Source organism: Ascaphus truei, chromosome 14 (assembly GCF_040206685.1).
Source record: "Ascaphus truei isolate aAscTru1 chromosome 14, aAscTru1.hap1, whole genome shotgun sequence".
NCBI lineage: Eukaryota > Metazoa > Chordata > Amphibia > Anura > Ascaphidae > Ascaphus > Ascaphus truei.
In genome coordinates, this window is record NC_134496.1 from 38,573,289 (window position 1) to 38,590,308 (window position 17,020).

The 17,020-nt window shown below is 44.1% G+C and overlaps 1 protein-coding gene and 1 long non-coding RNA gene across 3 annotated transcripts in view; one reads left to right on the top strand and one right to left on the bottom strand.

The window, feature by feature from the left end:
• LOC142465986 (uncharacterized) overlaps nt 1-1,894 on the bottom strand; it is a 47,294-nt gene extending 45,400 nt beyond the window's left edge. The window contains exon 1 of the long non-coding RNA XR_012788025.1: nt 1,580-1,894. This is a non-coding gene — a long non-coding RNA (uncharacterized LOC142465986). The remainder of the gene's footprint in view (nt 1-1,579) is intronic.
• The window catches only part of KCNAB1 (potassium voltage-gated channel subfamily A regulatory beta subunit 1), a 127,709-nt gene that overhangs the window by 28,395 nt on the left and 82,294 nt on the right, over nt 1-17,020 (top strand). The window lies entirely within an intron of this gene.

Consider the following 17,020-nt stretch of genomic DNA (forward strand, 5'->3'; position numbering starts at 1 on the left):
ACATACACGTTATCTTTAATAATACCTTCTTGCCAGTGATGCCTGACTCCAGAAAGAGTGGCTTAAACCAGTGCTGTTTATTTTTTTCTACTTGGTCGGGAGATTTAAAAACTGGAAGATTCCTCTTTAATTTGGTAATGGTTCCAAGGACATATTTAGGCAGTTTTTCCCCGTACATTCCAACACTGGCTGAAGTTGTCTCTTTGATCTGGAGCCCTAAGCCAACCTTAAAGCTGCAGAACAGGTGCAGGTTTGAAGCAGGGGGACCCTGGAGTTGAACTATGTTCATTTCATCTCTAGGGGACCCCCTGCTTCCAGAGATACATACCTCCGTTGGGGGCGCCGGTATCCCTGTGAAGTTGAAATGTCCCGGTCCCGCTGGCCAATAGGAAGCCGCACCGGATGACGTTACAGAATCCTATTGACCTGCGTGACGCAGAACATTTAAAGCCATCCTAATGTTCTAAAATAATGTTCAATGCTTGAGAACTTCTGCTGCATTATCACTCATTCTCGCCAATGATTTGTATTCGAGTTGGTTAATCTGAAAGATGTACACCATTTTTGTGATACTGTGTTTGTATTGATAGTGTAAAAAACTAGTGACACAAAGAGGGGGATATTTCAAACATAATTAATGCGCTTGCAAAACACTCAATTCGAAATTGGCTAATATAATCACATTTAATCACACAGTCTTTGGACTTCTGAACAGCTGTCAAATAGCTACATTTGTAATGTGGTTTACTTAATGACACTGGGAACATCTGTATTAGTGCAGTATGTTTGGAGAATAACAAAGTCTTTGTAGAGGAAGAGATTTACCTACATATACCTGGATTGACAGTAAAACTTGGCCAGAACTTCTGTTTGACAAATGAGCTGGCATGGATTCTCCTGAACCCAATAAAACTAGCCAAGAGGTATTATAATTAGCTGGAAAAATAATTGCATTATGTTTCCTTTGGTCTAAGCCTTTGCCGGAAGTTATTTTTGCATATTATACATGTATATGTACTTAGGTTGAAGATAACAACCGTTGTCACTTTTGGGATCTGTACAATTTCTCTGATAAATACACCAGGCTTGTAAATAAATGTGTTTGTCGGGTGGAAGAGAATTGAACAGCTGTTGTATGCACCTGTGTATAAATAGTGTATAAATAGTTAGCGAAGACGACTCTTCATAAGTGAACCTTTGTCTGGTGTTTAACCCTGATCTTTAATGTGTTTTGAAGTGAAGAACTAACTTAAAAAATTGCACATCCTTAGTGATCATTATTTAAAAGCGGTATAGGACATTTCGTCGCGGACGTTTTGCCGCAACCAAATCTTTGTCGGCATTTGGCCGCTACTCACGTCGCCACACAGACCTCTGCGCCGGCCGCTTCCCCACCAAGGTAAGCCCCTAACCTTAACCTAATCTTAACCCCTAATACGAACACTACCCCCTACCCTAAAAACCTTACCCCCTTGCCCTAAAACCCCTTACCTAATTCTCTACCCTAAAAACAGAACCCTTTACCCTAAAACCCATATCCTTAACCCCCTACCAACTACTAAATGAACCCTTAAATTACCTTATCTTGGTGGCTGAGTGTCGAGCGGCGGTGCAGTGGTGGACGGTCCCACTGCGGCCCAGCACCGGCAAAGACTTGCTTGAGGCGAGATGGCCATGAACCAAATGTCTGATTCCGAAAGGTGTGTACATAACAACCCCATGGAATTGTATTTCTCAGCCCAGGCTCTCCATCTTTTGCACTTTTCTTCTCTCATGTTTCTAATACTGTGGTGGGGAACCATTGGGGACACAAATATGGAATAGCATGAGCTAAAACAGAGGAACAAGGACCAGGAAAAAGGGGTGAACATGGAGCAAGAAACAAAGCAGACCCACCAAGAAAGAGTGCAATGCATAGGCCGTGATTTCATTACCCACAATCCAACCCACATGTGCTGGAGGAACAAATGGTGTCCTTGATTTCCAAGCTTTCTTTAAATGCTTTGTGCATCTGATGAATAAAATGACATTGGCTGCATGCTATTTGCCTCTAGATATAGCTTCACGTCAGAGAGGACTTCAAGTCTTATGGTTTGCAAAGCTTTTAGCTTAGAGGAAACCATTATATTCAATACATTTGACCAGGCCATGTTTTATGAGACAGCAATTAGACGTGCCCCATGCATAGCTGGGAGTGATTTATCATTCCATTGTGTACTCTATGTACCATTCAAATTATTGTCAGATATGATTAATCCTGGCAACACTGATATTGAATGAAGTATTTCTCTAGGGCATGTGAAGCTACAACAGACAATACATAACACATGCAAAGGTATAAAGCTAAAAGCCATAATTACATTATGGCTGAGCAGGAATGAAACATGTCTAAGCTGTCTTGTATATTTTGAATGGCCACGGCAGCCTTTCCATTCTTCAAGTAATATTGTGCGCGTTTTAAGATTGGGTTTCTATTCATTGAATGATTGAGTACCACAGCGCCTCAAGAATAAACATCTACAAAAAAAAAAACATTATTGGCTGATTACAAAATGAACTACAATATTGTGTTTGGTGGATAACTGTAACATTTAGTATATATTTGTTTATATTATTACTTAATATAGAGTTATAATGGGGATGAAATGTTTCCATCAAAAGGCCAAAACAAACTAGAAATGTGTTATTGCCGTAGCTCTCACCATACTACATGGTGCACATGTATGTATAATGGAATTAACCTGCATGCAGTTTAGACAATCACAGGAAATGTATGATGCAATAACCCCTAAACCCAACACAATTGATTGTGGTGGTGGTAATGCCGTAGCTTTTTGATAAAACCACAGTACAGTAATTCAAGACATTTATTTTTAATACACAGAATATTATTAACCTTCCGCCCAGTGCCGGCGCAGGGGTTTCATGCGCCCTAGGCGAAAACTTAAAATTTGTGCCGCAGTTGTATTCTGTACCATCCATCCGCCTACAGGTGCGTCGACGAATATTCCAAAACTTGCCTTGGAAAAACTGGGGCAATCACCAACAAGACCCAGGTACATGCTGGGTACATGCTTCAACATTTCAGAGACATTTCTGCAGAAAGACTAAAAGCCCATCGAATTAACACAGCAGGGGTCCCTGGCAGTCCCATTCAGTTTGAACTACTGCCTACCAACAAGCTTACCTATTCCCACACATTCATCTGTCTATCCATTCAGCTATAATATTTATCTGCTTGCTGTATATTAATTATGATTTATTGTATGATGTGATAATAACAATACAGTGCACGAAAACGACATGGAACATTATCACAAAATAAACTTTTACCATCCTCCATTCCTCCCCTTCCGCCCTCTCTACCCCATGTCATCAAATTCATTGGCACGGAGGGAGGGCGCAAAAATACCGGACAAAAAAAAGGAAAATAATTTAAAAAAAAAGATAAATAAATGAAAAATAATAAGAGGAACCTATTATTATTATTATTATTATTATAATTAATGCGCCCCTAGGACCTTTGCGCCCTAGGTGACCGCCTAGGTTCGCCTAATGGACGGGCCGGCCCTGCTTCCGCTTCTCAGTCAAGAGAGAAAAACCAAAACACTTAATTAACAATGGCTCTGCCCTCCAGCGAACAACCTAACACTGTGCCTGCTACACGACGTGCGTGCGCTTATGTGCGTGCGCACGTTCGGCACACTTTGATGTTGATGTATGTCAGTTTTCAGTCTACAAACGACTCCTGGCGGCGAAGTACAGCGTTGACGCTGCTACACTTGAGGGAGACAACTCAAGTTGTAATTTCGTGCGGCAGCAGCGTCACGTGTATTTCATCAGCCAATGAGTGAAATGTAACAAAAGAAACACCCCACCCATATCTTGGTCCCGCCTACAAATCACGTCATTCAGTCTGCTGGGGATGAGCACACACCGCCCAGCAGACAGAGGCGCGCGGACGCACGCTCGCCACGTCGTGAAGTAGGCAGAGTGAGCTCGGCCTTAATGATCTGGAGCTCAGCTGAAAGAGTTTGCAGCTTGCAAAGGAGTCTGGGAAATGTTTGATAATTAAAGGTAACGCTCAGCAGAGATTAGTTAAACAGTGGGCTGCAGCGAGGCAGGCTGAAAGCTACAGTACTCCCCCACACAACGTCAGGCGTAGCATTCCATTTATATTTATATGCCCTTTCCTATTACTCCGTATATAACTACTCCCATGAATCATAAGGTAACGCAAGCAGAGACAAGTACTTTGATTATCCTAAGGATATATCAATGTTTGCGTTTTATATACAGACCCTACTTTGTGCAGTTAGGGACTTATACTTCATGACTTTTCTGCAACGCACAGAACACACTTCGTGCATTTGTGAAGGGAAGTACAGCTGAGAAGAATGTTGGCAGAATGCCTGGTAACTGTCTGCTGTGGGATTTTTTTTTTCATCTGTTCCTAAATATCTCGACATTTGTATTTATTTTTGCATTTTGACTGACACGTGAATGTGACAGATCTAGCCAACAGCCAGAAATCAGCTCCTGCTCACTATCTCATTATAAGTATCACTTTCTCAATTATCTGAGGGATAATACACACTGTTCTCTCCTCTGTATCGCTAATCAGTGAAAGGAAAAAAGAAACAAGGTGGTGAATCTGTGTTCTGACCATGCACGCTGGGACAATTTGTTCCAATGTTTTAGCCCGTAGGAAAAGGCTGAATAATTTGCAGGTTTAGATGCTGAATAATGACTTTCATATGGTTTGCTTAATCGGACTATTGACATTGTTATACGTTGGATATATGGCCAGTTGCTTTAATTGTAGTTACTCCCACATCTTGAGTAACCAGATAAATGTGAAATGTTATAGCTACGGTGAGTTAATCTTCGCCACATCATTCCTAACAAGTTCCTGCGCGCTCCAGTTTTGCCTTGCTGGAATTCGCTCAATCGCTGCTAAATGGGCTGGCTAATGAAAGTAACCCTTTAACTTTAAGGGTTTCTTAGAGTTTTATGATGCAGCTAAATTTAAAATCACAAATCACTGATCTGAGGTCAGATTCATCAAAGAGATTAAAACCAAGGAAATATTTTCAAATAAACCATTAGTTTCAAAGGACTATTGCTATGTACTGAAACGTACTTCACAGTTCTGGTAGTCATAGTCCACTTTATAGCGGACCACCATTAGAGGTTCTTCGTGGATTAAATGAATGTACAGTACACTTAAGAAACCTACAGCTTTCAAAAATTCAGTACATTAATCTACAGATGACTCTTGTGTTGGTCTGCTAAGCGGTATCCTAACCCAGGGGTGCTCAAACTAGGGGGCGCAAGATTTTCTGGGGGGTCACGTCGGTTACAGAGGCCCCCGTGCTTCCCCGAAGGCATTTAAATTAAATTCTGGGGATCGCTCGAGGCCTCTGTAACTTTACTCACCTTAACTTTCCAGCGACGCGTCGCCATGGCAACCCAGCGTTAAATGATGCCGCAGGGTCACGTGACGTTGCCATGTGATGTCACATGACCATGCAGTGTCATTTGACACCGGAGCCGAGTAGGGGGGGTGCGAATCGCGGGGGGGGGAGCAGGCAGGGGAGCGCAGGGAGAACAGTTTACACACCCCTGTCCTAACCTACAACAAATCTGTATGTAGTGAAAGAAATTGGAATTCCTAATATGTAACGGACAACTTAAAACTGTGAAGTGTAAAGCATTAAATAATCAGTGGCATGGAAAGTCTCATGGGGTATTATATAGATTAAACAATGAGCACTTTGCTGCAAGAGAAGCTTGCCAAGCAGTGCAAACCTTCAGGCCAGGCCCACCTTTTATAGCACCATTAGCCAGCACAGAAGCTTCACGGCCTGTGGAGGTCTGTGGAATGTACATATGTAAGAATTGTCAAGGGAGACCAGGACTCTTTCACGGAGTCAAGCACCAGAGAGGACACAGAGATCAAATTTAACAGGTGTTTATTTCGGCCGGAGCCAACAGACCCAACACAATATCACCAACAGAGCTATACTCACAAACCAGGGGGATAAAGGATGAATCTTAGTTGCCCAGGTGCCTGATGCCACCGAAATGGCTTAACTGGTGCAGCTTCCACTCCTGTAAGGGATTGGGAACTCCAGCACTGGATGCAAGTGGCAGGTAAGCACGTTTAAATCTTCCGCTCGAAATCGCAAGCAGCCTCGGTTTCTAGAACAACCTCAGAGAACAACCTCAGAGAACAACCTCAGAGAACAACCTCAGAGAAGACTATTTAGTCCATCTAATGGTACATGCCAGTCCAGGAATGATCTGTGGAGCTTAGATCGGCTGCACCTTTTCTAGATTTCCTGTCTCTATAGGAAATCATGGAAAACGGGGGTGGCGACCAATCACAGCTCAGATGCTGTGTGTTAGGCCAATCATAGCGCGAGGGCTCGCCTGTTTTGCTAATCTGGGCTGCAGGTGTGATGGGGAGGCTGACCCAAAGAGGCGGGCATTACAAACCAGCAAAGAGAACAGCGCCTACCTGCCCATGTTCTCAATACTGACTTGCTATCTCTTGATGAGATAGGTGCCTCTCAGTCTGGAACAGACAATGGCTTGCAAGTGTAGCCCCTGTAAGAAATAGTGGACTACATATCTTTCTCCTACTGGAGTAAGTCCTGTTAAGGGCAGGCGCCAGTAGTAATCATTGGGTTTTCCCCCTCAAGCCCTGACCTGAGTGATAGAGGTAGGCTCCTGACTCTGTGGCAGGCCTGAGACAGAGGGGAGGTCCTGCTGACATCATAAGGGGCAGGGCTGTATTCGATTTAGTAGGCTGTTCCTGTGAGTGACAGTCTGTCTGTCCTGGGAGCTGAGAGAGAAAGGAGGACGGCTGTTATGTCCTGTGAAAGGAGGAGTGTGGTGAGGAGTTCTACCCTAGGAGTATGATCCAGGAGACAGGAGGAGACCCTCAGCCAGACTGAGTAGAGTGGATAGCACTATATTGTGTGGACCAATGCCCCTCGCCCTGCTGAGGGGGTGAGGGGGGAGAGATCTGGCCTCATCCATAGGGCCTACCTTGGGTGGAGGCAGGGGTATTGCAGCCCCAACCAGGCCATCCTGCAGGGGTACATTCCTGGAGGAAAGGAGAGGAGAGGAACAAGCCTGTACACCTGTGGAGTGCATTGTGCATATGAACTGCTGTGTACTGCTGCTGTTGTGTGCTGCCACTGCTAAGCTGTAAGGAAAATAAAGAGCTGCTGCTATTTTACATAAAGACTGTGTGTGTGTGTGTGTGTGTGTGTGTGTGTGTGTGTGTGTGTGTGTGTGTGTGTGTGTGTGTGTGTGTGTGTGTGTGTGTGTGTGTGTGTGTGTGTGTGTGTGTGTGTGTGTGCTGGATCATTCGCCCTGGGACCAGGGTTTTCTCTGTAAGGGTCCTATCCCACATCCCTGGGACTTATGGAGATGGAGGCGCTGCACCGTTGCTAAAGAAGATGAAGGCAAATACCCAGAAGCCTGGTCCTGTTGTCCCCAATACCAACGCGGGAGACTCAGGCCCTCCTGTTACAAGCAGGTACGCACCACCCAGATACACGTAGCCAGCCCTCACTACACCCTAGAGGGACAATCTGTGTCCGGGGGGGGGGGAACATGGGCTACACAAGTATGAGGCTTGCCCGTCCCCACCCTCCATTGTCCCCAACCTTCTCGTGGAACCAGCAAAACCCAGATCCCTTGGCTTGCAGGCAGGATAAGTGTATTATTAGCTTAGCATGCCCAGGGAGCAGAGGTACACAGTTACAGTTAAACACATTTTACATAGAATAAAGGATTTCATGTACATTATTAGATACATTTGACCCGATGAGCCACAGAAGGATGGAGTTACAGGGAAATCCTGTACATCCATGCAGATGGATAGGGCAAAGGCTGGTCTTAACCTTTATTATAAGAGCCTCATTGCCCCTACGGTCACAAGTATATTCTAAATATATTACACAAGTAAAACCTTTGGGGCCCAATTACCGAAATTATACTAAGGCATAAGGCACATTATAGCACTATTAGATCCCCTACAATCCATTGAAGTGAAAAGGCCATGTCTTGTGCCTTAGCACCGCTTGGCAAATAGGGCCCTTCATATTTGGGAAGAGGGTGTCTGGCTGCTCAAGCAACTGGATCATGCAAAAACAATGTATACTCTAACCAGAGAGCTACAGTGTAGGTCAAATAATCTTGGAAATACAAGTATTATTGCCAGGTGTCCCCTGAAGGTCTGGAAAGAGTGAGGTACTCCACACTCAGCTAGAACCTCATTGGGGGTGTCTTCCAAATATCTTCAGTCAGGAAAAATATTATTCACAGTTGCTTATGAGGTAGATGTTGCCACTTCAGAGTCTCTCTGAGGCGAGCCAACCGCTGCCGTTGAATCCAGTGGGGAAATTTTTTGAAAAAAGCAGTGCACAGCCAAGGGAGATTGCCTTGATAAAGAACAGCACTGTACGAAACGCGTAGGAGAGCTGTGTACCTTCTAATTTTAGCCATGCTTCAATAAAGAGAATTGTTTGGACCCTTCTCCCTTGACTGTGCACTGCTTCTTTCAAATTTTCCCCCCATAATATTTTGAGTTAAAATTGAAAATCCACAAGCTCCCTCTTGGTGATCACCTCTGATATTAATCAGTTGTGTATATAATCTCTCACCTGCCACATGAAACAATTGTTTAGAATTGCAATACAGTCCTCACTTGCTTGAGTAGAGGAGTTACTGTAAGTATCAAGGCAATTTTGGAGCGAAACCGGGGCGTTTTCATCTTGCACCTATAAATGAAAGCATTTTGCTCTACTTTTGCCCCGACTGCCCTAGCTTGCTCCATGCGAAGTGTCAGTAGGTGGAGAGGAGTCCAATGGTGCACCGATTACAATGAGATGTATCACATTCTGCGTTTCTTTGCACCACTCTTTTTGCCCCATAACATTTGTGGGGTAAGTCTAACATGCTGCATCAGATGTAAGAAACAGTTCTTCCATATGCCGCAGCTCTGCTCCAAAGAACCCAGCAGTGCGTCTAAACACATTGTCACCACTTCATGTTACAACTATGGACTCAACTAGCAGCGCTGGATCTACGGGAGTAAAATAGATGTGATATGTACATGGGAGAGGGGCAGAGGGGGAAGGTTTAGTTACAGATATACCGGACACTAGTTTCTCTATGGGATTCCCTAAGCCGCGATTATTTTAGGTATGATGGCGCGTGCGATTTTGCGCGCTGCATGAACAAAGTGCAGCATCTGATACGGGCTGGCCATAGTGCGTGCGGGCGCGCTGCAGAGCGACCGCACGGCAGATTTTTCAAACAACAAATCATTTTGGGTTTTTTCATGCGGCGGCCGCATCACGCCCGCGTCATTTGAACGGTTCAGCCAATGAGGGCGAACCAGCCTGGTGACACCTCCACCACGCCTCCCCAATTGCTCCCTCAGTGAACCCATCGCTCGGGTGACAGGCGCATGCGCGTCTACTATAATCTTAGCCTAAGACAGCAAAGATCCCCACCAACCTCTCTCCCCCATAAACCTTACCTTGTGTCCACTCCCCCCATTGCAAACTCTTTGGAGCACAGGCCCAATGTATCGTACTGTATGTGTTAATGTAACATATTTGTTAATTTATCTTTCTTGCCCATTGTACTGAGCTACGGAATATGTAAGCGCTATATCAATAAATGGAAGTAAAAATACAGATCAGGATGACTGAGGATATAATGAGGACATAGAATGTGAGGAGCTACTTTTCTGTGTTGGATGTGAGCCTAGCAGCTAATAACATTAATGTAATGTCAACCCCTTCCATCTGAGAAGCAGGGACCCTGATCCTAGCAGTAATTTACTGATACTGTATATTCCTGCCTGATTCACTCCCATTGCTAGACTTGACTTTATCATATTTGAAGAGATACTGTTTTCGCATCCCTTTAAACACAGAGAGGTGTGTGTGTGTGTGTGTGTGTGTGTGTGTGTGTGTGTGTGTGTGTGTGTGTGTGTGTGTGTGTGTGTGTGTGTGTGTGTGTGTGTATTTTTCTGTGGTTCTCTGGTTGTTCTGTAGGGGGTGAGAGAAAATGAGAGGGACGGGGGGGGGGGGGAATGAGAGGGACGGGGGGGGGGGGAATGAGAGGGACGTGGGGGGGGGGAATGAGAGGGACGGGGGGGAAATGAGAGGGATGGGGGAATGAGAGGGATGGGGGGGAATGAGAGGGATGGGGGGGAATGAGAGGGATGGGGGGGAATGAGAGGGATGGGGGGGGAATTGAGAGGGATGGGGGGGGAGAAATGAGAGGGATGGGGGGGGGAAATGAGAAGATGGGGGGGAAATGAGAAGATGGGGGGGAAATGAGGGGGATGGGGGGGAAATGAGAGGGATGGGGAGAGAAACTGAGAGGGATGGGGGTGAGAAAATGAGAGGGATGGGGGTGAGAAAATGAGGGATGGGTGAGGAGAGAAAATGCGGAAGGCGAGAGGGTGAGAGGATGAGGTGATGGGGGGGTGAGAGGATGGGGTTGTGACAGAATGAGGGGATCCTGGGTTGAGAGTATGACTGCAGATAAATGATTTATAAATCATCTGACCGTTACGTCATTATGTTCTGAATGTCACCCTGTGCGCATCAATTTGCCGCATTTCATATTCGTAAAAAAAAAAAAAAATCCGGGGAGGGCGCTCTGTCCCCAGAATTATATTTACGAAATAGAATATGAAATGGGGCAAATCGATGCACACGGAGTGACATTCAGAACAAAATGACGTAAGGGTCGGATCATTTATAAAGAACACACTTCCCTATCGACTTTTGTCGTGCGCGTCGCACATTTTCACCATTGTGTCCAGTATTTTCGAAGAAGCCACTTGACAACCCCCTAGCGGCGAATAGACAGGAAAATCTTTCTTTGCCGGTCCCACCAGTACAAAGCCATATATCAAGGTCTGAACAAAAGATGCTTGGCGAATTTCTGAATTGTCGGAGTTCGCAAAAAATGTTCACAACCAGAAGTAGGTTCGTGAACATGGGACAAAAGTTTGCACCTGTCTCGTCAGCATGTTCACTACCACATGACAATGTGTCTTTGGGTTTATTAATATGGCTGGTTGTAGGCCCACATTTATATTTTAAAGAGACCAGCATGTATTTTTAATGAGCAATGTGCTTGGCAGGTATGCTTGAAAGTCACTTTGCATATTTACTCTGAAGTAATCTCGTGTTCCAAAAAAGCTACAATGCATCGCCGTGTAAAACACCTCTAATCTTTCCTTTGTAACAGCTTGGAAGAAACATTCTACGTTAAAAGATACCCATACTAGGCAGATGACAAGATGCTCTGTAATTATACACAGCGACTTGCTATTTTAATGATCGTTCCCTGAAAACAATCTCTTTGGAAGTAGGACATTTACTCAACTATAATTTTGGGTCGAAAACCACCCCGCACTCTGTACCCATGGAAACAGCTGCAATATAAACACATATGCAATATATGTTATTTACGAAGAACTTCCTTTTAAAGAACTGGGCTTTCTTTGTACTCAAGTTTGGTAAAAACAGGTCGGTGAAGCAATGCACTGCATGCCACTCTGATAGTGGCAGGATTAAAAGGTATATACATTTTCTGTTCTTTTCCTACTGACCCCAAGCAAAAACAATGCTGGTTGGTGGTTAACGTCACCAGGCTGCAAAAAGCACCAGATTTCATGCAGAAAACATTTTGTAGTGCAGTATACTGGTTAATTTTTCTTTGACACATCTGGTGCATCTGTGTTGCCCCGGGAGACTTTCAGAAATAGCCCCCAATGCCAACAAATATCAAAAGCAGCCCTGCATTACTACACAGCAGTGAGAATTCCATGGGTTGTTACACTAAAAGCTTATCAAAGCACATTGCCAGATGCTTCCTGAGACAGAGAGAATTAATGGTGTGGCAGAACTTCCTTCTTCATTTAGAATTGGAGTCGGGGGGGGGGGGGGGGGGGTAGGGGGGATTGGAACTGTGAGAATGGGAATTTAAACAGTAAGAGGCAAATAAATGGGAGGGGCCAGGTGGTTTCCCCATTTACAAAACAATGGCTTTATTGCTCTGCAAGACATTTAGGCCAGTGTTTACTAAGCAATGCTATCGGATATGACACCTTTGTGGTGTTTTATAGAATAGCACTGCTTAGTAAATATAGGCCGGAAACCGTGTGGGAAAACGGACAGTGCAGTGCTGCTAACTGGCACTGCTTCACGGAACACATTATATAGGAGGGAAAGTGCTGGGGCGGAATACAAAACTGCAGAATAGCACAAGCCATGTGTAGCAGCATTAACTGTTTCTGGCAGCTCTCAGTGAAAGAAAGCAAGTATCCCCACTATCTAAACCAGGGGTGGGCAACTGTAGTCATCAAGGGCCACCTTCAGGCAAGGTTTTCAGGATATCCCTGCTTCAGCACAGGTTGAGCCACTGATTGAGCCACCTGTGCTGAAGCAGAGATTTCCTGAAAACCTGACCTGTTGGGGGGTCTTGAGGACTGGAGTTGAGAACCTCTGTATTACATGACTTGATAAATGAGAACACATAAGACTTCACCTCATATTCACCTTGCATCCTTTATACCAGCAATGTCAAATTGATGTGTTGTATCAGTCTGCTTCTCAAATAGAAAAAGAGAAAACACGCTCAGGTAATCAAAGGATTTAAAGCCAATCAGGTTTTTAGCTGACTGATCCCAAAAGGGGACTCTTTTTTTCTTCTTCATGAGCTGAGGTAGCTTTGGCGTCTCTTCATTACGGACTAATCTGTAATTGATCCAATACCTAGCAAAGTCAGGATTAATTGCCAATTACACTTATACTATTGTACTTGGCAATTCAATTCTTTTTCTGAATAGACAACTACCGCAATTATTCCGGTTGCACCTTTTTATAGAACAGGGGGCTCAACTCCGGTCCTCACAGGTCAGGTTTTAAGGATATACCAGCTTCAGCACAGGTTGCTCAATCAGTCGCTGCTTCAGCACAGGTGGCTCAATCAGCCGCTGCTTAAGCACAGGTGGCTCAATCAGTCCCGGCTTCTGCAATGGAGGCTCCATCAGTCTTCGACTGAGCCTCTGATTCAGCCACCTGTGCTGAAGCTGGGATATCCTGAAAACCTGACCTGTTGAGGAGGGTTGATGACTGGAGTTGAGCACCCCTGTGGCTTATGCATTGAAATAAGCTGGCATGGGATTGTTGTTTGGAGCATTTATTTTAAAATGGTTAAATATTGATAGCATTTATTATAGCCACATGTCTATATTTTGTTTGGTTGTCAACAACTTATTGTCTGAGTGCTTCTGAGAATATGTTTTTGTGACGGACCGTTGGAACATTAAATAGACAAAACGACTAAACCAAAATTATGTCTTACGATCTCCAGGGACAGCTTTTCATTTCTTTTTTTTTTTTAAACCCCAAAACTGAAACCAAGAGACCATCATCTCATTTCCTATTGCTGAATTCTCCCTGAGGACAGTGTTGGCTTTTTTTTAGAAGTGATAGCACAGAGATAATTCAGCCTTGGCCAGAGTACAATTTGGCAACTGCTACATCTTGGACTCGATTTTGATGGATTGCTGTGACCACTCCAACAACCACTGATACATGTCCCATTAAGGGTTCACAGGTAAAGGTCAAACCTTGTTTCAAAGACTGTATCTTTTGCCTCGAAACTAATCTTACTCCGTTTTGGGAAGGTTCATTTTATTTCCAATCCTGGCGTATTACCCACTCCCTGTGTATTATGGGACAGTAAGGCTTTAACTGCAAAAGCAAGACTTACAATCCATGGATATATTTGGTGAGAATGAAAAAGCACAGCTGGAAATGAATTAACACTTCTGAAACAAGCTGAAATGGTATTTATATATTGACTTGTTACAGCAGTAAGTGTTGGATATGCCTCTCCAATTTAATAAAAATACACATAGAAAAAGCTATTGTAATTGTGTGTCTTGACAATTATAGGCAACGTGTACATTTATTGAAAGGGCACAAACACTAACCTTGTTCAGTGTGCTACAATTTCATGCACTGATGTGTACTGTATCACATAAAATATTGCCTTTTAAATAGACACTTTTCAATTAGAACAAATTGATTTGACCTCTGCACTTACCACTAAACAATGCTGAACATTTTGCAGTGTTGAAATACATCTGCAACGCCTCTATTATTTTGCTGAAATCCAGTAGTCTAAATTGCTGCTTTTGCAAACATAGAATACCCACATTACATTTAATGACAAAATGCCTAAAAATATCCGGGTTGGTAATGGAAACCTTTGCAAAGCAGAATATTCTATAGAGTAATAGAATGACAGAATGGCCTCTTGGGTCAGCTAGCCTTGGAGAAATCGATGATACTTATTAAAAGACATCTACTTTTAATTAAAAAAAAATTGTGAACATAAACTGATAAAGTTGGCAGATTTTATGACTGACTAAGAACAGTATAAAAAATTCTAACCCTGCTCTCTCTTTTTTATTATTACGGTATTTATCACATGTATGTATGTGTGTATGTATGTATGTATGTATGTATGTATATCTTTATTTATAACAGCAGTAAAACACGTGACATAATAATATAACACATAATGGGAATAAGCGCTTGAGACATAAAAGTAACATTTAGGAACAGTCCCTGCTCCGAAGAACTTACAATCTAAGGGGTAAGTAGGGAAATCTTACAGAGACAGTGGGAGGGCGTCTGCAAGGTCGATGCGTGAGATGTATAGTGTCAACCATGGAGTTACCAATAAGCTTCGTTAAGTAAGTGGGCTTTAAGATGGGTCTTAAAGGTGGAGAGAGGCTGCTAGTGGGATTTTGAGGGGAAGGGCATTCCAGAGGTGAGGAACAGTGAGTGAGCAAAAGGTTTTAGGGAGAGGGCTTTAGATACAAAAGGGGCAGACAGAAGACATCCTTGGACAGAATGCAGAGTCGTGACGGTGTAAAGCGAGACATTAGGGCTGAGATGTGAAGAGGAGCAGAAGAGTGTATAGTCTCAAAAGTGAGGAGGAGAATTTTGTGAGTAATAAGGGATTTAATAGGAAGCCAGGAGAGGAATTTCAGCAGGAGAGATGCCGGGACAGATTTAGAAGAGAGTACAGTGATGCTATCCGCAGTATTTAGGATTAATTGTAGGGGAGACAGGTGAGAGGCAGGGAGGTTGGACAGTAGGTTATAATAATCGAGATGGGAGAGAATGAGGGCCTGCGCTAAAGTTTTAGCAGTAGAGCGACAGAGGAATGGGCGAATCTTTGCAATGTTACGGAGGAAATAATGACAGATTTTAACTACATTGTGAATGGGAGAGGAAAATGTGAGGGAGGAGTCAAATGTGACACCTAGGCAACGTGCTTGTGATACTGGGTGTATGATAGTGCTGCCAACAGTAATGTAGAAGAGGGCAGTAGGGCCAGGTTTGGGAGAAAGCATGAGGAGCTCCGTCTTTGACATGTAAAGTTTGAGTCGGCGGAGGGCCATCCAGGATGATATAGCAGAGAGACATTCAGAGACTCTGGTCTCAACATCAGGTGTAAGGGGTTGAAAAGTAAATGTGTGTGTCATTAGCATAGAGGTGATATTTGAAACCAAGTAATGTGATAAGGTCACCTAGAGAGTGTGTAAAGAGAAAAGGTAAGAGGTCCCTGAACAGACCCTCTGGGTACACGCACAGAGAGAACAGCAGAGGAAAAGGAGGAGGTGTTGGCAAACAAGACACTGAAGGTAAGAGGAAATCCAGGATAGAGCCCTGCTACAGATACCAACAGTATGGAGAATGTGAAGGAGAAGAGGGTGGTCCACAGTATCAAAGGCTGCAGAGAGGTTGAGTAATATGAGCAGAGTGTAATGACCTTTGTCTTTGCCACCATGGAGGTTATTAGTTATTTTAGTGAGGGCTGTTTTCGTGGAGTGACCAGTGCGGAAGCCAGATTGTAGAGGATTTAGGAGATAATATTAGGTAAGAAAATGGAGCAAGCGAGAGAACACAAGACGTTCAAGGAATTTAGAGGCAAAAGGCAGGAGTGAGACAGGGCGATAATTGGAGCGACAGGGCCAAGCTTGCTGATTTTGAGCAAAGGTATAACTGTTGCGTGCTTGAAGGAGGTGGGAAAGGTACCACTGTGGATGGAGGCGTTGAAAATATGTGTGAGGATTAGAGTAGGAGCGAGAGGCTTGAGGGAATGGGGTAAAGAGGGCAAGTGGTATCGGGAAAAGGAGATCAGCAGCGACACTTCCTCCTCTGTGACAGAGGAAAAAGAGTCAAGAAAGGCAGGAGGAGTGTTAGGAAGAGGTGTAGAATATGAGGAGGATACACAGGGGATGTCTTGATGAATGGAATCCACCTTTGTCTTGAAATAGTCAGCAAAGTCCTTAGGTGAAATTGAGGAAGTAAAACATGTAACAGAGTTGTCTGAGTAGAGAGTCAAAGACAGAGAAGGGGCAGCGTGGGGTTAGACTAATGAGTGGTGATTAGTTTAGAAAAGTAGGTTTGTTTAGCCTGGGTTAGCGCAGAGTTTAAACATGATAGGACAAATTTGTAGTGAAGGAAGTCTGCGAGAGTGTGAGATTTCCTCCAGAGGCGTTCAGGAAAGAGTGCAAAAGTGGAGCATGTGTGTACGGCAGTTTAGCCAAGGTCTGGGGTTAGAAGGGCGAGAGCAGCTGAGAGAAAGATGGGCATGTAGATCAGGAGTGGAGGATAGGGCAGAGTTGTACTGTACTTCCTGATGAGGTTGTCAGAGTCTGTTGCGGAACAGAGAGAGGAGCGGGAGGAGCACAGAGAGGAGTCCAGAGCTGGTAGGTTAATGGAACACAGCTCTCTTTAGAAATGAGGGAAACATGGAGATGGAGGGGAGTACTGAGAGGGAGAAAATAAGATGAGAGAGGAAAGGGAGAAATGGAGAAATCAGAGAGAGAATCAATTTTAGTGAAGGTCCAGGTAGTGGCCATCCTTGTGGGTGCTGGCTGCAG